At 55.0% G+C, this 19,348-nt stretch overlaps 1 protein-coding gene across 7 annotated transcripts in view; it reads left to right on the forward strand.

Annotated features, from left to right (window-relative positions):
• The window catches only part of DGKG (diacylglycerol kinase gamma), a 122,933-nt gene that overhangs the window by 26,242 nt on the left and 77,343 nt on the right, over positions 1–19,348 (forward strand). For 4 of the 7 annotated variants that reach the window (XM_075003756.1, XM_075003754.1, XM_075003749.1 and 1 more), the window contains exon 2: positions 5,847–6,801. The exons of 2 other annotated variants lie outside the window; for them this stretch is intronic. The gene's annotated coding sequence lies outside the window, so the exon portion shown is untranslated. Of the gene's footprint in view, positions 1–5,846; positions 6,802–16,858; positions 17,152–17,910; positions 18,066–19,348 lie in introns of those variants that run through there. One more of the 7 variants, XM_075003751.1, reaches the window with a different exon arrangement.

Raw genomic sequence — 19,348 nt, forward strand, 5'->3', positions numbered from 1 at the left:
AGCACCAGGGACCCCCGACCCCAGGCCTGGGGTGGAGAGGGGGCTTCTCCTGGGGGTGAATTCTTCGCCGGCATCACTAGTGGGAGCCCAGCAGCGTGGCCTGGGGAGCGTGCAAGCAGAGCGCACGCCTGCCGGTCTACCACCGGGGGGCCGGTCACTGGTGGTACCCCCCAGGCCCAGCCATCCGAGGGGCTCCTGGCCGTCCCCACCCAGCGCGGGAGGAGAGCCGGGTCGGGCCAGGGGGAAGGGCTGTAATAGGAGCAGGATTGTGACCGCCTGCCTGGCCGACATGCGCTGGGTCCAGCCACCTGTGCTGGGGCCTCCCGCCAAGCTGCTGCCCGGCTGATTTGGCCAGCTGGGCTGGGGTTTCACAGGTGCTGGTGCGGTCGGCCGAGCCGCTGCGTAAATGAAAACAGGGACCTTTGAGCTCCCCTGGCCGTTCGAGCCATCGGCACAGTGCGTAAGGAGGTGCCCACGGCACAGATTGGTTTCCAGAATGTTCTTCTACTCCATGTCCAGAAATTCCTTGCCAGTGGCTGGCAAGGCTGGCTCTGAGCCCAGTCTCAGCCCAGCCCGGGGTCTGTGGCGAGGAGCAAGCCCAGGCCTTGCGGGAGACATAGCCTCTACGCAGGGCTCTGCACCACCTGGGAGCAGAATAGTCCTTGGGCGTAGTGTGGTGTTACTGGGTGACCTGCGGTGTGCCAGGGGCAGGGCGGCTGAGCTGAAAATCGAGGGGTGTTTCGCTGGCTGGTCGCTCTGAGGGGAGATTCGGCTGGTGAAAATGCAAGTGAGTGTACCGGCCACAGCTGCACCGGGTCCACAAACAAGTGATGGACTCACACTTTTAATTCAAGGGTGGGTCTTGCTTTCAACTGCACTTAGAATCTGAGGGCTGGAAGGGACCTCAGGAGGTCATCAAGTCCAGCCCCGTGGTCAAAGCAGGATCAACCCCAACTAAGTCATCCCAGCCAGGGCTTTGTCAAGCCAGGACTTAAAAACCTCTCGAGATGGAGATTCCACCACCTCTCTAGGTAACACATTCCAGTGCTTCACCACCTGCTGGGGGAAATAGATTTTTCTAATATCCAACCTACTCCTCCCCCTCTGTAACTTCAGACCATTGCTCCTTGTTCTGCCTCCTGACACCACTGAGAACAGCCTCTCTCCATCCTCTTTAGAGTCCCCCTTCAGGAAGTTGTAGGCTGCTACCAAATCGCCCCTCACTCTTCTCTTCTGCAAACTAAATAACTCTAAACCCCTCATCTTCTCCTCATAGATCACGTGCTCCAGCCCCCTCATCATTTTCATTGCTCTCTGCTAGACTCACTCCAACGCATCCACATCCTTTCTGTACTGGGGGCCCAGAACTGGACACAATACTCCAGATGAGGCCTCACCAGTGCCAAAGGAAGGGGAATAATAACTTCTCTAGATCTGCTGGAAATGCTCCTCTTAATGCACCCTCATATGCCATTAGCCTTCTTGGCTACAAGGGCACAGTGTTGCCTCATATCCAGCCTCTCCTCCACAGTAACCTCCAGGTCCTTCTCTGCTGCACTTGACTTGCTGAGTCCAAGCCAGTGAACTTGTACTCCACGATAATGGGCTTTTGACTGGAGATTTACAGCAGGCAAAATGGAGCCCGCAAAGGACGAGTCTGCCGTTTTAGCTTTGTCTTTCCTTCATTTCATTGCAGTAAGCGGTGCCCAGCCAGCTCCCCAAACCAACACCCACTTGGATAGTGAATTAGCATTTCAAGGGGGATGGTGGCAGCTCTGCCCACTGTGTCTTCTTCAGATATTTGGCATGGGTGTTCTGCACTCCTGGTGTTGCTTTCAGTAAATACACTGCAGAGCAGGTGTGCCTGCGAGGAGCACCGAGGTCACGGATGCTTACGCACTGGCTGAACAATGCCAGAAGGGATTGGAGGCATCCGGAGAGCTCGGTGTACCCGGAAGACAATGCCACATGGCATGAACAAGCAATTATGAAAAACAAATACTCAGAGGAACAGCCTCAGCCAACAGTGACAGTCTGTTATGATCCAGGCAGATTTTGGCACCTAGATGCTGGATTAAACTGAAAATTAATAAACGTTTTAAAAAGTGTGATTTTGCTTATTGTTTTTCTGTGACTCAAAAGCAACCATGCGCACTTGGCCCTGCAGGAGCAGCAGAGTGCGAGAAAAGAACACGATAGCCCTTGGCAAAAGAGAGCACATGGCATGACTGGGTCGCAACCGGGCACAGACTGGCCTTTCAGGAGAGCGTCTCTTCGTTGAAAGGGGAAGCTCCAGCCAGCCCACCGGAAGACATGCACGTTTCGTGCTCTGCAGTGCTCCAGACTGCAGGGCACAGCGGTTTCTAGCTGATCATTTCTTGGGGAATTCTTTCCATTTCCAAAAACGAGCCCCCAGGAGCTGACTCGTTTGCAGGGAGTGTTTATCCAGTCAGTCGGAGCTGCGTCCCCTTTTAAACTGGAGCCAAACGGGGCCAAATCCCAGATCATTCCGACTGAAAAACGGAGGAGGCTGCTGGGTGGTTTGTGAAGATCTCACCCCTGGTGGGAGTGGGCTGGGCTTTGCTCACTGGCCCCCACGCGTGCAATGGAGAGAAGAACCCATCCATCACAGGCACGTTGCAGACTGGAAAGTGCCTGGAGCTCTGTTGACGAGAAGTGCTAGGTCTTATAGGTACTTATTAGCAGTGGTGCTGACAGGGGCCCAGATGGGGCAGGGCCAAGGGTGGAAGGAGCAGGGCCTAAGGCATTCAGCCCTCAGGGCCATCCGGATGATGGTGCTGGCCCTCCCGGCTGCCTCACAGCCACATGCAGCAGGATAGCCGGGCTGCCGCAGCACCTCAAAGGGGCCAGAACTCCAGCTGCCACAGCCAAAGCAAGCAAGGGTACCGGCTGGAGCGCCAGGCTCCTTCGAAACACCAGACCCTGGGGGCAGCTCCCCTTTGCCCCTCCCATCGGTAGGCCTGTTTATTGGCATCCAGGCAACAGATAAGGCCAGCAGTGCCTTACAGCCCAGAGTTCAGACTCACAGGTGAGACATTCCCCCTTCTTTAAACAGCGGTTGGGCGGCTCGGCTCATGGTGGCTTTGCGGCTGCCATTTCATTGCACAGGTGTTTGCCCACATCCTCACAGGGCTTTTTGGCTGCTTGTGTCTGCTTTCAGCTGAAGGCTGGAGCCTAAACGATGAGGCTCTGGCTGTCATCTTCTACCCTCAAATCTCAGCTGCCATTCAGGTCTCTGGCTTGTGAAAATAGCCCAGATGATAGGAGCCACGTGTGACCCTGACGCAGTGGCATCTCCTTGAGTCTGCAGGCTCTGAGGGGTGAGACCCGGTTCACCTCAGTTGGGAGTATCTCTGAAGCTTCAGGTTCCAGCTCAAGCTTGCTCAAGGCCGGCCAGATGAAGAGGGATAATGATTGTGTGGATGTTTGCTATCTCCTGCCAGCGGCTTGTCCCGGGGGTGGGGTGGGGGACTCAGTTTGGTGGGTAAGAACGTGGAGGAGCACCAGTACTTAACTAAACGAAACTAGACTAACACGTCATGTGCACCCCAATGCAGGTACTTCGACCTGTGCTTCTAGCTCACCCGGAGAGGGGAATTTTCACAAGTGATGTTGAGGCACTTTTTAGTGTTTCTGTGGGCCCTGTAGAGAATTTAGCAAAAGCTAGAGGACTCTGGCTGAAGAGCTGACCCAGGGGAAGACAGAAGGATCTTGTTGCTCTTCACTTTTCTTTCTGGAGACAGGAAATCACCACCCTGGGCTCTCCTAATGGGTTCCCCAGTCTTCTGAGGCCCAGGAGACACTTAGATACATTCACAACTAGTCCTATGATCCAAAGTTTGGACTTTGTGAGCCGTACACCGGTCAAGACTTCTTTGAGGGAAGTACTCTCGTTAAGCCATTCTTCGAAACAGGAGCTGGGTCAGGATCTCTCATCTAAGCGGCGGCTGCTACCTCCCCCCACTTACTTGGAGATTCTGCCCTTCAGAACACGAGTGGACAGCCCCAGAGGTGGACACTCGTCTTCCTAAAGATGTACAGCTGCTGGCACCTCGGCATAAACATCGGCACAGGCCACTGGTGTTTACGGGTCCCCGGGATAAACAGGAGTGTAACTACCTGGGTAGACTCCATCCCGAACCTCCTGGTATGACATAGTCACGCCAGCATTTCAAATGCAGCACCTGGTCCCTCTGGAGTGCAGCCGATACTTTTCAACTCTCTCCACAGTTTTGGGAAACCTGGATGTGACCTGAGGAAGGGAACTACTCAAGGGATCTAGGAACATAAGGACAGCCACACTGGCTCAGACCAAAGGGCCATCCAGCCAAGTGTCCTGGCAGCCAACAGAGGCCAATGCCAGGTGCCCCAGACGGAGTGGACCGAACAGGTGATGATCAAGCAATCTCTCTCCTGCCATCCATCTCCAGCTTCTGACAAACAGCGTCAAGGGACTCCATTCCTTACCCGTCCTGGCTAACAGCCATTGATGAGCCTTTGGAGGTCATGGGTAGAGTCCATCAATCCAAAGCCACCAGCTTCCATTGCTCCCCAACGTTGAAAAGCCGACCTCCGCCAGAAATGCTGAGAGCAACAGCTGGCAGCTTGTTGGAGAGGATGGGGCTGGGGCCCCCGTTCCTCTCCCCAGGCAGAATTTCCTTTAAAAGGCTGATTTTGCCACCTGTGCTCCTGTGATCCCTCTTGTGTCGTCTCTCTGTGCAGTAATTGACTGTGGTCCTCTCTTACACACACACACGCACATTTACACACACACATCCCAAATGTTCTGCAGCTGCTGTACAGTTACCAGTCCTGAGTGTAGCTGGAGTCCATAGCGTGAGTTGGCAGCTTGTGGCGGCTGACTGGCCAGGAAAGCCGGGCATGAAGAAGAGCCGGGTCTCTGTCGGGCACGCACCGGTGCTCTTTGATGTTGCCAGCAGAACATTACCCAGAGGTCTCCCCTTCTCACCCCTTCTTTTACAGGCTACAGGCTCGATGTCAGCCGATGGGTCCTGCTGTGTCAGGCTGCCCCAGTGTTCAGACGTGACTTTTCAGCTTGTCCGTAATGTGACTTTGTTCTTTTGTCTTCACGGTGGATCTTTTTCTCAGCTTCCGGGAACTGTCTGCCCTCTTCAGCCACTGGTGTGTGATCTTCAGGACCGGCTGGAGTTGAGGATTAATCACACATACCCCATTCACGCACCTAATACAATTATGCAATTCATATCCTATTCACTTAACGAGGCAAGGGGTCAGCCCCAAGAGAGCTTTACAAAATGGAGAGTGGTGTTAAAATGGGTCCTTGGTTACAATATGGAGTCTGGTTTTGTTCGGGTACAAATTACAGCTTACAACATAACTAAATATGAATTATACAAATATAAATTGATACAAATGTGAATAATTAATTTTTTTTACTAATTAACCCGACACACACACACATTAGTCCCTTCTTCCCTGTCTAGTTCTCTCCAGAAAGTTCAGTTTAAGTTGTCGCTGCCTTTTTTTCCTGCCTTTGAAGTCTGAGAGCTCGGTGCACACATGACTTCTTTAATTAATATAAATATAGGGAATTATAAATAATGCAACATGCCTGAAATAGCATCACCCCTGAGCATTCAGGCACGAGCGTCATGGAAAGAGGGGGCAAAAAGGCTTTTTATCTATTTTGGCCTTTGTTTTTGTTTGTTTTCCAAGGGCTGTTCCATTCCTTAGGAAAGCACAACCTTGGCCCCGGATGAAGATGCACAGATGCTTTTTTTTAAAAAGAAACTGACCAATGGATTGAAACACAGTGGACGGTGTTTTTTTTTTTTCCATTGCAGGGGTTGTCATAACAGTAGAGGACAGAGCCCTAACCGGGGTGAGAAGCGCTTTTTGCAAAGGCCTCTCCATGGACAACTTTCCCGGGCTGGGACAGCATTTCAGAAATCCGAACGAACAGGGAAACAAAGGACGGACCAACACAACCCCGTAACCAGACAGCTTGAATGAGTATAGATTTGAAATGCGTGTGCGGCCAAACCTCTGCAGCCCCAGTCTGAGTACTTATGGCCTGTGGATTCATTTGGGGAGTGGGCAAGGCTAACCCAAAGGATGAATGTGAATTAACTGGCAATCACGAGGCTTCTTTTATGTTTTAGCCTGGCCTGTCCATTTAAGGGAGCGCGAGAGTTTTGGGCAGCACAAGAACGACAAGGGCATTGCTGGCTGATGGATCCGTCTCTGGCTGGCTGCACCGATTGCTCGGTCTGAAGACGCCAAGCGTTCGGGCCGGAAAGAGCGAGAGAGGGGTTAAACAAATGCACGGCTGTTTTCCCCAACTCCTCCTCTTGCTTCTCGTGTCTCTGCTCCATTCACACGGAGGAGCAGGAGGGACAAGCCTGTGGTCTGAGGCAGAGGGAGCTGAGCTGAACCGGAGCCTCCTTGGGCAGAAAAATAGCAATTCTGCCGCTGAGGCATTGAGTGCCACCTTAACAGGGGTAGCTGGAGCTGGCAGGGTGGGCAGGGAAGTACTCAGACCATCAGAGCCAGCAGCTGCCACTGAAGGCGAGCTCCATCCCAGAACAACACAGGCAGAAGGATCGGGGAAAGAAAATAGACCTCACCCCATCAATCTGCTGCTCCAAGCAACCCCTTTCCTGCCAGCCCAGATCTAACCCTTCTGGATTACAAGGGCCAAGCACACAGAGCACAGGATGGGGTCTTTTCCTATCCTCCCCATCAAGGGCGTAAACTAGGAGAAGGAAGAGCCTGCGGCAGCCTGCGTGATGCTGAGAGGTAAGGCCGGACATGGGGATGACCACCTCCCTGGTGCGTATCCAGCTGCCTCGTCCCAGCGAGGGGTCCTTGGAGCTGCTCACCAAGGCTGCTGCCTGCGTTTATTTTATGATCTGTGTCTGATGGCTTGTGATAAGGCAGCCAAGCTGCAGGCACTTAGTGCAGAGCTGGGCTGCAGCAGAATTCGATGATAATCAAATCCTGGAGCCCCCCCACTGCAGCTGGTTGGGCTGGGGAGCCATGCTGGGGGGTGGTATTGAATTTTAAGAGTGTCTGTCTCCATGTGCCCTTCTTTCCCTGCCTGAGAAAGAGGTGGGCTCCCGCTGGCCAGCCTGAGCATGGGCCGTGGTGTGGGAGCAGCGAGGGAGAAGCCCCCAGGGAGTCCCTGCTGCCCACCCGTCATGTTGCTCTTTCCTGAAGCTTGGGGAAGGTGGAGATTCGGGGTTTCCTCAAAGCATAATCCTGCTCTTCGGGAGAGCACTCAGCTGCAACAGGACCTTCTCCTTCAGCCGAACCGGCCTCCCTCCTCGCTGCAGTTGCTCGCTTTAGGGACAAAAGTTTTCCTTCCAGCGTGCACCTGTTTGCGCTGCAGAGGCAGCCCGGGTCCAAAGGCAGACCTGAGCACTGCGGTCTGTCTCCGGCCCCAGAACTGTCTGTCCCTCCGCTCGCAGGCAGCAGGCATCTGGAGACGGTGGGGGTGGCTCAGGTATCCCTGAAGGGGATGCACACAAAGCAGCTGGACTCTCAGGCTGACGCTGCAGGGCTAGCAGCTAGAGTAACCCTCTTGTGACTTGTGGGATACGCATGCTTGAACGGGACGAAGAGGCAAGCATGCCATAGGATCAGCTCGTCAATACTCGGGGTACAAATTCCCCTTGAGGCCTTTTCCAAGCACTCTCCTCCCCGCGTGCGCTTTCACTGGCACGCTTCTGTAACAAACTAAGGGCGTTATGAGGTCTTTTGGTGAGCGCCATGTCCTGGGAGCCCACAGGGTAAGAGACTGAGGCCGTGTCTTCTTGGGAGGAGGTGAAGAGCAATGTTCTCTCTAATCTTTTCTATCCAGGTGCCGAATAAATTTTATTAGGTGCACCGGGGAGTGTGTAAATGTGCACCACCCCTAGAAATACAAACCCAGCCATGGGCACTCTGCTACTCCACTGGGCAGCATGGGGATCAATCCTGAGCAGTCGCACAAGTGCCCGCCAGATAGGGAACCTGGCGAGGGGGATCAGGCAAGGTCTGAACTTGAGTTAAAATGCTGCTGAAGCTTGTAGTTTTCACGTGAGTGAGTGGATCAAGTTAGAGATGAAGAACCTGCTCAGTCTTTAACTGGACCTGCTAACTCCTGTGGAAACCACCAGCTGCTCTGCCTACACCAGTACTTTAGCATGCGTTGTTAAGCCAAGTTGCCTAAATTCTCGGGCTAAGTCTGAGCCAGCCCCAGGACGGCTGCTTCTGAGGAAGGGCACCTCTGTGCCCCGTTCAGTGGATGAACTGAGCAAAAAGGGGCCCAGGCCTAGGACAGGCGGCAGGGGAAGGTGTGCACAGGTGGTAGGGACCCCAGGCAGGGCCTGGAGCGAGCCGCAGAGCACACAGAAAAGGGGCACGTCTAGGGGACCTTGTGTAACCCCGTCCCCGGGCTGGGACGCAGCGGGACAGGCCAGCGGCGTCTATCGAACACACCAAGATGTCTTACTCCCTTGCCTCTGCGTGCAGATCAGCCGTCTTCCGGCGGGGGGAGAGCAGCCGGCACCCAGGGTGGCAGCGTGGGGCCAGGAGAGGAAAAGACCGGAGTGAAAAACAGGGCAGAGACGGAGCTGACAATCAGAGCGGGAGCAGCTGAGGGGTGGGCTGAGCCCGCTCAGGGCGACCGTTCTAAGCCCTTCTCCACGCAGGGCAAGGGGAGGGCGGCTGAGGAGGGTTTGGAAGGTGAGGGGAAGAGACTGAGACGAACACCGGAGGCTGCAAATGAGGAGAGGAGCCCTCAGCAACCCGGGGGGCTGGGCCGGGCTGCCCCAGGCCAGGGGACCTGAAGCTCAAGTAGAGACTGTGGGGAGCTGCTCAGCCGGAGGAGCCAAACAGAAGAGGGGACTTGTGGCCATGGCTACCACTAGTGGCAGGAGGTACCGGGGCATCGTCTGGGGAAGCGGCCCAGGGCGAGGAGCTGCAGGGGCAGGGCGAAGGCAACCAGCCCTCGCTGGTAGCGGCCAGCCCGGGTCCCTGGGCCAGAACCCGGAACGAGGGGGTGCGGACCGGGTTCCCCCGCACAGACCGCCCCCGGTGGCAAGGGAAAGGGGGTTCGTATGGTGGGGCCCATGGACTGAACGGAGGAGCTGGGGCCCAGGAACGAGGCTGACCCTGCCACCAGGCACAAACACCTGGGGCTAGCGTTACTCTGCTGGCAGGAGGAGGGCTAGCGGGGGGCTGCCCTGAACGACACCGCTCCACCTCCAGCACCCGTCGGCCGGGACACGGCGTCGAACAGACCTGCCAGCACAGAAACCAGAAGTCGTCTGTGCCGTCCATCCTGGGGCAGGGGGCCCAGAGGGAGTCGAGCTAGGGCCCTGGGGATTTCTGTCTCCGAAACGCCCTAACTTCACTGCCCAGGTCCAATTCAAATGGGCCAGGCCCCTCTTCCCGCCTTTGCCCCATCTCCTGGGAAGAACCTGGTTGCCTAGGTAACAATGGCGGCGGAGGCCCCTTGTGTACGTGCGAGAAGGCCTCATGCCGAGACGCACGTCACCAATTGTGCAATGAAGTCGTGCCTAGGGAAACTGAGGCACACACCTGCTGTTACTACAAGACAGTACCAAACACACCAGGGGAATAACATCTTCACACACCTGTGGCAGACCACAGGCTGCAAGCTACAAGAGCCTGGGGGAAGTCAAGTATCCTGGGAGCTGGGCCAGGGCCTTTTTATACCCCACCTAGACTCACAGAGAGGAGGGCAGGCAGCTGGGGCTGGTTAAGAACCACCCTGCAGCAAACGGCTAGTCAGACGCCTGCTGCCAGTTGAGGCCGTCCAGCTATAAAAGGTTCCCCCCCAGGTGGCAGTGTGAAGGAGAAGTGGAGCGGACCAGGAAGTGATGCTGGAGAACTGGGGTTTGGAGGAAAGAGGAGGCTCAGCCAGGTGCAGGGGGAAGGCACTAGGGGGAAGCGGTGGGAGAAGTGACCCAGGGGAAGGCTGCTGTATTCGGGGCAGAGGAAAAGCCACGTCAGCTGCCACCAATCTAGGGTCCCTGTTAATGGAGACCCTCGCCTCTGGAAAGACCCAAGGCAGCAGAAGGGCTGCGGTGAGCCTCTGAGGCACACGGAAAACCTGCCCAAAAGCCCAGAACCCGTAGGGGACTGGCAAGGGCCATGTCACGCACCCCGCTTTGCCACGCAGCTCTCCCCTTTGAGCAGAGTCACTTTGATTCTCCTTGGGGTGAGCAGGAGCCGTGTCTGGGACCCTGCTTTGTTCTGCGTGGAGGCTGACCGCTTCTGAGGAGGCTGCACGGGCTGGGAGCAGAGCCAGGTGGAGGTGTGTAGTGAAGGGCACATAAATGGATCCTAGCGACGGAGGAGGCAAAACTGCGAATGATGTGCGTTTTCTCCTTCCCAATCTTTGCTAATTTGACGACAGGCTTCAAAACTGGTTCCTACCTAACTGCACTGAATATTTCGCGCCTGCCTTGACTGGGTTTTGCTTGGTGCCACAAAGAACGGACAGCCCAGGGAAGGTTTATCCCCCACCCCCTGCCCAGGGGCCTCTCCCGAATTGGACACAAAAGCCGACCGATTGCCTGAAAGACAGGCTGAAAAATGCCATCCTGGAGAGGACGCAGTTAGCGTTTTCCTAGGAATGAGAGCTTGCTAAGGAGACTGGAGTTACCAGCAGGGAGTCCGCAGAGAGGTTGACAGACAGCAGATACACATCAGATGTAGAAGCAGCAGGGGGTGAAGTTAGCTGCCTGCTCCCAAGACACAGAGCACAAAGCCCTCCAGCTCCGCCCTGGCAGGTGCTCTGAGTCAGAAATCCCCAGGAGACGGGGCTTACATGTAAGGACTTCCGACCACACACGCAGTGTCGGCTCCCATTTCTCCGGGGGGTTTTAAAACCCCATCAGACCTTCTAAGCTTGCCAGCCAACCTGCCACGTTGACTTGAGAAGTTAATTAGGGGTTCAGCGACTCCCCGGCATGGCTCCCTGAAGGGTTAAGGGGCTGGCTGATTCGAGTTGGGACCAGGCGGTTGAGCTCAGGATCCTCAGCCTCCGGAACAGGAGGAACCAAGGTTCTTGCCCGCCTCTTGCTGTGACGGGGAATGGCGGCCATTTTAAGAGGACGACAAGGTGGGTTGGGAAATCTCATTTAGGCGACCACGGTGCGTCGGTGAGAGAGAGACAAGCTTTGGAGCTGCCCGGAGCTCTGCTTTGGATCCGGGAAAGGCTCTCGGAGCGTCACCACGAATGCAAGATGGGGAGTTCCTCTGGTGAAAGGGACCCATTAACCCCACCTGTCACAGGACAGAAAAGGGGGTGAGTGGGTCACAGATGGTGGTCGTCAGCCATAAATCCAGTGTCTCTGCTCAGCCCAGGATGCTCAATGTCTAGCCAAATTACGAATCTGAGCGGCCATGTCATGCAGGTTTCCTCGGAGGGTGAGGACGGAGAGGTCAGACGTGGAGCACTTTGTGTGTGAGAAGCGTCAGAGGGGCAGCCGAGTTAGTCTGTATCTTCAAAAACAACAAGAAGTCCTGGGGCACCTTAGAGACTAACAGATATTTTGGAGCATCAGCCTTCGTGGGCAAAGACCCGCGTCGTCAGATGCATGAGTGTGGCGGGGGGGTTCACAGGAGGATTTAAAGACGGGGTCTCAATCAAGGGGAAGGCCAAAGCTGACAAGGTCTTTTCAGCCAGGGGGGAATGTGGCCCATTATCGGCCATTAATGTGGAGTTGTGAACAGCAAGAGAGGAGAAATCAAGTGCATTCAGTCAGGGGGGATGTGGCCCATTGTTGGCGGCTAATGTGGAGGTGTGACCATGAAGAGTGAGCGGAGAAATTGCTGTGCGAGAAGCATTCGCCCCCAGGTGAGCGGGGTGTTTGTCTTCTCTCATTTTCCTGCATCAGCGCCTTCGAGAGAGGAGCGATGGGCTGGTTACGCTTGGGGCACTGAGTGCCCTGGATGAGGGGAGGCAGGGGTAGGACCCCTGGATGTGAAAGGGCTGGTGTGAGTCATTGTGACCGTGGATACAGGTTTTGTGCCTGTCCTTCTGACAGGGCCTGGGACCTCTTTGAGTTGGTGTGCCCTGGTCTGTGGGGAGCGTGTGTCCAGTGAGGAGCCTGGTGGGTGTGGAGCGGGAGGGGTTTTGTGAAGCCCAGAGAGGAAGCTGAGGAAAGATTTCTTTCAGGACTGGGTCCCTGGGTGTAGCTGTTGGCTGATACCTCACAGCGGCTGCAGGATGGGGTAGTAGGTGGAAGCTGGGGCTGGGCAGTCAGTGGTGCTGGGCAACGCTCCCTCCAATTTTTCCATCCGGGGCAGAGTAAATTTTATGTGCACCTGTGCAAATGTGCACCACCAGGAGAAAGCCAGGCTGCTGGCTGTGGGGCTCTGCTCACCAGTTGTGTGGCAGCTGACTCTCTCCTGGCCGGCTGCCTGCGCTCCCAGCATCCCAGGGGATGCTGCTAGGAGCGGTCAGAATGTGGAGAGCAAGCAAGAGAAATAGGGAGCGAGGGGCCAGGAAAGAGGGAACGGCACAGAAACCACAGGGGCGTGTGTGTGCAGGAAGCCCTGGCTGGGAGGTGGGCCTGTCCTTCCCACCTGCTTTCTCTCATCCCCACACACCAACCCCCTCACAGCCACGCCACATGGTTTCTGTGCCCCATGGGATGGGTGGAAGGCCTCCAGGGACGCTGCTACTTTGACAGGCGCTGCCCCCTTGCAAACCAGCCCAGGTCATACAACAAGCCTAATGCCTGGCACAAAACTCCCGCCGACTTGTGTCCTGTCGCCTGGTTTTCAGTGCCCCTCCTCTGTTGCCGGGCCAGCAAAACCCAGGCCCGTTGGGGAAGGGGGCTGCCCGAATCACAGAGCAGAGCTGGGGGCTGAGTGGAGAAATCTGTCCCTCTCCTCTCTCCCAGCTCGCGTAATCAGATGTTATTTGTAACACTCGTAGGGGAGCTATTTTTAGACGGCAGCAAGTTGGATTTAATAGCCCATAATTTGCTGCTGCTGACGTACAGAATGCCAGATGAGCGGCAGCTGGGATTCCTCCCCCACTGACAATCTCCATCTCCGCCGCAGGAAACAGCATTGCTGATTCCCAAGCGTGCTGCGGGGAGACCCCTGGGATGTCCTGATTTGCATTTTCCTGCCTCTTCGCAGCGCCCCCACCCCCCACAAGCTTTCCTATTTCCAGGCCTGTCAGTGCTAAAAGCAAGTGAGTGATTCCTTCCCCGCCTTAGCTGAGGGCACGCACACTTCACATCCGCTAGAAGGCTGCTGCGGGCTTCCACCGCAGCAGAAGTGCGAGAACAAAGCTGGTAGCGGGTGCAGAGACAAAGGGAGTGTGGCAGAGGATAGCCAGAGTGGTGGAGGGAGGGGATATCTAATGGTCAGGTCCAGGGCTCTCTCTAACTTCTTTCCATCCGGGGCAGAATGAATTTTGCTCTGTGCACCAAGGCACACGCAGATGCGCACCACTAGTAGAAATGCGCTGCCGGCTGTGGTCTCTCTGCTAATCACACGGGCGGCACCTGAATCCCTCCTGCTCGGCCGCCCAAGTGCTCCGCTTATTGGGAACGCTGGTCAGGTCTGGCATTTCAAATCAGAGGCGCCTGGTGCACTCCCCACCCCCAGCACCTCGAGGTGCTAATACAGTGTTTAGAGCAATGGAAGGGAACAATAATGGACATCAGTTACTGCAGCATATTCTGTGTCCTGCAGCAATGCTACTGGCTAGATAAGTCTAACAGGAGTACAGAGCAAATATACTTATTGCTGCTCCAACGGATGCACAACATCTCTCTAGAGGACTTTAGACTAACTCAGGAGCGGGGAGGAATTAACAAATATTTTCCAAATATTTCAGGGTATTTTCACCTCCTTGTCCCACCCCAGCGCAGCAGCCAGGAAATTCGAAGTCCAAGCTGAAATCCCATCTGTGCCCCGGGCTGTCTGCTTCTCCTCGCTGCTGGTGGGGTGGAGATTAGAAGTTACTGGTTTGAGATCCGAGGGAGAGAACCCCAGAAACGGGAATTCAGAAGCATGGGCGTGCAGTGCAGCTTGCACTCGAAAGCTGAGTAAAATATTTTGTCCAAAGCTTTTGCTGCAGGGGAAATCCAGAACATTTTGCAAATTCCCCTCTGCGCCACGCTGCGTCCCTGGGCGGGAAAAATAACGAACCTTTCAATGGCATGTTTCAAAGCGACTTTTCTTTATGACATTTCCTGCCACTTTATTTTTAAAAAATAGGTTAAATGATTTAAAAAAAAAAAAAAGAAGCCCTTAAAATCTAACCAAAATATTTCTTTTCCAAAGAAAGATTTTTCATTTGATCCAAAACAATTTTGTTTTGCTTCTTCGGAACTTCCAGGGAACTCAGATCAGTTACTCATGCAGTGCTAGCTGGTCCCTTGTGCCCGTGCCAGCGTCTGCTCTAAGAGTCGCACCTACACTAAAGCGATCTGTCGAAAGATGGTCTTTCGGACGATCTTCTTCCCAAAGCGCGCGTCCACACACAAAAAAGCGGATGGAGAGCGTCCACACAGGCCCCCGCTCCTTCGAACGGGCTGGGGGGTGAAAAATCCGGCAGCATGGGGACCGCTCTTTTGAAAAAAAAGGGCCCATGGAGCATCTACACACGCTTGCTTTCGAAAGGAACCGCTCTTCCTGACGTGGGAGCGGGAGAGGCCTTCCGGAAGGAGAGCCGCGCTCTTTCGCTTTCGAATCGAAAGAGCGCATTTGGCCTGTGGACGCTCCGTGAGTGCTTTTGAAAAAGGGTCTGATTTTTTCCAAACGACCTTGCTAGTGTAGACGTGGCCAGAGACTCTCGCCCTGGCTAGGTGTGGGCTCATGGACACAGACACTAAACATATACCCTAGCTAAGTAGCACAGACAGCAGCAAGCGCCCTGACTACGTACCCACAGGGATCGGCTGGCTTTGGCCGCTCACCTGGGAATCACCCCCAGGGTTAGCCGTGGGTCACCTTCCAGCAGCATTCTGTCCAATTTTTTCCATCTGTGTGCAAACTACATTTTACTCTGTGCACCGCAGAATGCGCAGAGGTACACTGCCAGCTGTGGGCGCCCTGCTAAGCTGCTGAGCGGCCCCTGAATCTCTCCTGGGTAGCCGCCTATGCACACAGCTACCGGGAACGCTGCCTTCCCGCCTGCTGCACTCAAGCTCCGAAATATGCCCCAGCCCTTGAAGCTTCCTGAGATGGTGGGAGTGAGTTCTGTAGCAGCCTGTTTAATTCTGGCACTTGGCGGAATGCATTTCTTTGTGCCTTTGCTTATTTGGCTTGGCCTGGCCGAGGGTTGCTCTTGATTCAGGGGGGTAAAATAGAATTAAGAAAGGTGGTTGTGGAACAGCAATAGTATCTGCTGCTGTTAAGCTTTGCCGGGACAAGTGAGCTTGCCCCAGACAAATATTGCACCGTACAGAGATCACCGTCCATGGCCAGCAGGCGTGGGACTGGGCTGATGAGCCCCCAGCCCTGCTTTTCAAAGGGCAGGAGTGGGGAGGGAAAGTACTGGAATGTGTTACCTCTGTCCTTAGATGTTTTTTGAGTCCCAGCTTGACAGGGTCCTGGCTGGGATGACTTAGTGGGGGTTGATCCTGCTTTAGGCAGGGGGCTGGACTCAATGACCTCCTGTGGTCCCTTCCAGACCTAGGACTGTATGATTCCATGCCAGTGGGGGTGGAGTCCTGCTCTGGGTCTATCACCAATAATCCAACTGAGCATTGTGCTGTGGTGCTAGCTTCCACCTTCTTCACACGCTCCCCGAGGGGTACCTTGGCAAATATCTGCCTGGCTTACTTGTGTGACAGCGCTGTACTCACCGGGGGAAAGGCTGGTGGTGGGCTAGTGCAGGGACATAACTCAGTGAAGAGGCGTGAATTTCCAGCCCACCTCTGACTTCTGGAAAGGCTCCTGAGGAACACAGGCAGCTTGAGTTAGAGCAGCCTCGGGGCTGCTCTCAAATGCCAAGTCTGGGCATTGTGGCCTTGGGGTTGCGGCAGTGTATAGCCGACCTATCTTTTAGAACTGCACGTGGTTTAGCATGGCACTGCCCCAGGAAAAGGCTCAAATGTTCTGAGAAGCGAGTCCCTGGACATAAGGCCAGGCAGAGGCTGGAGAAAGGCGTGGAAGGACCTAGTTCCCTGGGCAGGACACAGTAAGATGCTGTCTTCAGAAGACCCCTTGTCCAGTCCGGCATTTGGATATCAAACACAGGACATTACACGGGAGCAGGCAAGGTGGTGTGGGTTTAGTGTGAGGCCCAGGCTACACATGAGCCCAACTAGACGACTGGTCTGAAAGTTGTTATTCCAGAGCAGTGGGTGAAATGGAAGCCCTGGCCAGGTGCCCAGAGTAACAGGCGCCCACTAGGAAATCCTGAAAATCCCACCAGAAATCACCCATCACAGGCCAGGAGCTTTTATCTCCGAGGGCGTGCACAGGATCAGACTGCGGCTGTGGCTTCTCACGCAGAGGATTGTCGTGCTTGTAACATCTCCCAAAACGTCAGGCCCCGCTGGTGAGAGTGAATTACCCGCAAACAGGGGGGTGTACGGCGTGTTAGAGCCACTGGGAGACAGCGTCCCTTCTCCTTGCTGTGCTCATTATGGAAGAACGAGGGATAAAGATGTGTACGTAGCTGATCTGGTTATATCCCAACTTTCGTGTCTTTGTAGCAATTCCTCAGTCGCCCAGAATAAACGTATGCTGGAGCGGCAGCCCAGAGCTGGAGAGCAAACTAGGAGTTTTATTTTAAGCTCATAGCCTTAAATGGGATCGAATTAGGCATGTACCTGGGGCTGAGTTCTCATGCTGGTTGAATGATCTGTGAAGAATGTAGCCGATGAACGTGAGCTTTTCTTGGCTCCCTGCAGGCGATTTCCCCCTTTCATTCGACGAGTTTGAAAAGAGGCAGCAGTTGTAGTTTGTGCCTGAGAAAAGCCAGCAGAGGGGATCCCATGCTGAAAATACGAGACCATCATTTCATGGAACACTAGAACTGGAAGGACCCTCAAGAGGTCATCAAGTCCAGGCCCCTGCCCTCCCGGCAGGACCAGGCCCCATCTCGATCATCCCTGCTCTTAAATATCTGCAGTGATGGAGATTCTACAGCACCCCCAGGCAAGTTATTCCGGTGCTTAATCACCCTGACAGTGAGGAAGAGTTTTCTAATATCCAGCCTAAATCTCCCTTGCTGCAATTTAAGCCCATTGCTCCTTGTCCTATTTTCAGAGGCTAAGGAGAATAATTTTTCTCCCTGATCAGTGTAACACCCTTTCAGAGATGTGAAAGCTGCCATCACGTGCCCCCTCGGGCTCTAGCATAACCTCATGGCTCCAGTTAATAAACAGTTTTATGCATGGCAATTAATACAAAAATCGACCTTGCTTTGTGACGCATGTAAACGACTGCTATATTTTACTTTCCCAAGTCTGCTTCTCCTTGGAGACGGGGAGACAAATTAATAATTCTCTGGCCTGTGTATGGGATTTCCAATGCCAAGTAATTACTCTTCTGGCTGTTGAAGAAGCGGGCGGGCCCAGTAGGGATCTTGGTGATGTTTAGTTTCGGAGCCACGTAGAGATGTTTCTAAGCCTCTGCCCGGACATGTCAGGCGAGTAGCTTTTCCCCAAGAAAGCAGTGTCCATTCCACCATACGGGCCAGAAGTATTCAGCCATACTGTGCACCCAACGGACCGGTCTCTTCCTGACAACCTCACCCTCCGGCTATCGCTGATTGCAGACCGCACGAGTTGGACTGCAAAAAGCCTTCCCAATGGATGCAACCCGCTTTCCCTTTCACGTTCTGTGCTGCTGGTTTGCGTTCTGCATCTCGCCCTTCTTACGCAAGAGAACCAAACCTGTCTGTTTCGCCATCAGGAGCTGCAGCATCAGGCTGCGACAGTGGGCTGCTGAATCTTCCCCTGGGCGTTCGCCTTCCTGCGCTGAAAGCTCAAGGCATTGTCATTTCTGCACGCCTAGCGGTTTGGGGGAGAGTATTCTGACGAAAATGGAGGAGCAGAGTTTACTCCCGGGTAAGCATTTGCAGAACCCAGGCCTGCATTTGGTGCTAAACCCCGCACGGCCATCACCTGCCAGAGTCAGGAGAAGTAACTAAAATGACCAGCACGAGAACGGACTGAAGAGCTTAGTGCCGCTGTCTGGTGAACCCAAGAACAAAGAGTGCAGTGAAACGCACTGTTTCTGCTTTGCGCTCGGTTCTTTTGCCCCATGAAAGTCACGGAGATTTGTCCAAGAAAGCCCCAGGGGAAATGTAGTAAAAACCAGGCCAGCCCGATTGTCCATCCACCAGACCCGGGGGACTTAGAACCCAGGGGACTCTCTGAATCTGCCGCTCGCTCACAAAGCTGCGGTGAGCAGGGAGAAGGGGACGCCCCGAGGGGAGTCCCTGCCACAAGGGGCGTTCTGTAGCCGACCTCCTGCTTTGTTTTCCGCTTCCTTGGAGCGAGCAGGAGAGCAGCCGGAGCACGACACCAATTGCCCAAAGAATTCCTGTCTCCCAGCCTTTGAAGGAAATGCAGGCCAGCGCCCTCGGAGACGTGGGTGGTACATCAGCTCTGCCCTTTTTGTGCAGCGTTTCGCGACGCGGGTACTTCATGGTATTGCGGAGAAAGTCTGTGGTAGGGTAAGGGCTGGAGGTGTAAGAACAGGTGGCCTGATTTTTGCGCTCTCAGAGTGACTAGAGACTGGGGCTGCCCGCTCATCTTAAGGGTCTGACTTGCAAACGTACTGAGCGCTTTCTGCAAACTAGGCCCCTGTAAGGCTCAGGCTAAGAGGGGTCTGGAGCGCTGCAAGATAGCCCCAGGATGTGGGCTATTAAACTGGCACTAGGCAGGGGCTCTTTGGAAAGCCACGGCCAAGGGTTCCAACCCCAGGCTAAGAAGAATGGGGCAGAGGCTGTGGAGGCTGCCCTCTGGCTCTGTAGGGGAGCGTGACAGGGTCCGCGGTCCCGGAAGGGGTCGTCCCCTACTGGGTCAGTGGGCGGCCAGCCCGCCCACCCCACGGCCTGTGTCCCAAGCAACCCCCATGGCACTAGGTCGGGGGGCGGGTTCCACTGGGCCACAGGTGGGTGAAAGGCAGCCGTTCAATCCCCTGCCTTACCTCAGGCAGGGGCTGGGGGGAATCAGCTCGAAGTGAGTCCGGGCCCTAGCTCGGGGCGGGGCAGAAAACAAATCACAACAGTTTTGGGGCGGTGGGGGCTGCCACCTGGCCAGTGGGTGGCTGGAGGGACGGGGGCCCACCGACTCCACCGCGTCCTGGCCCAGGCACATTGGTTGCAGTAGTACCACCTGCTGCG

The sequence above is a fragment of the Carettochelys insculpta genome, chromosome 10 (genome assembly GCF_033958435.1).
Source record: "Carettochelys insculpta isolate YL-2023 chromosome 10, ASM3395843v1, whole genome shotgun sequence".
Taxonomy (NCBI): domain Eukaryota; kingdom Metazoa; phylum Chordata; order Testudines; family Carettochelyidae; genus Carettochelys; species Carettochelys insculpta.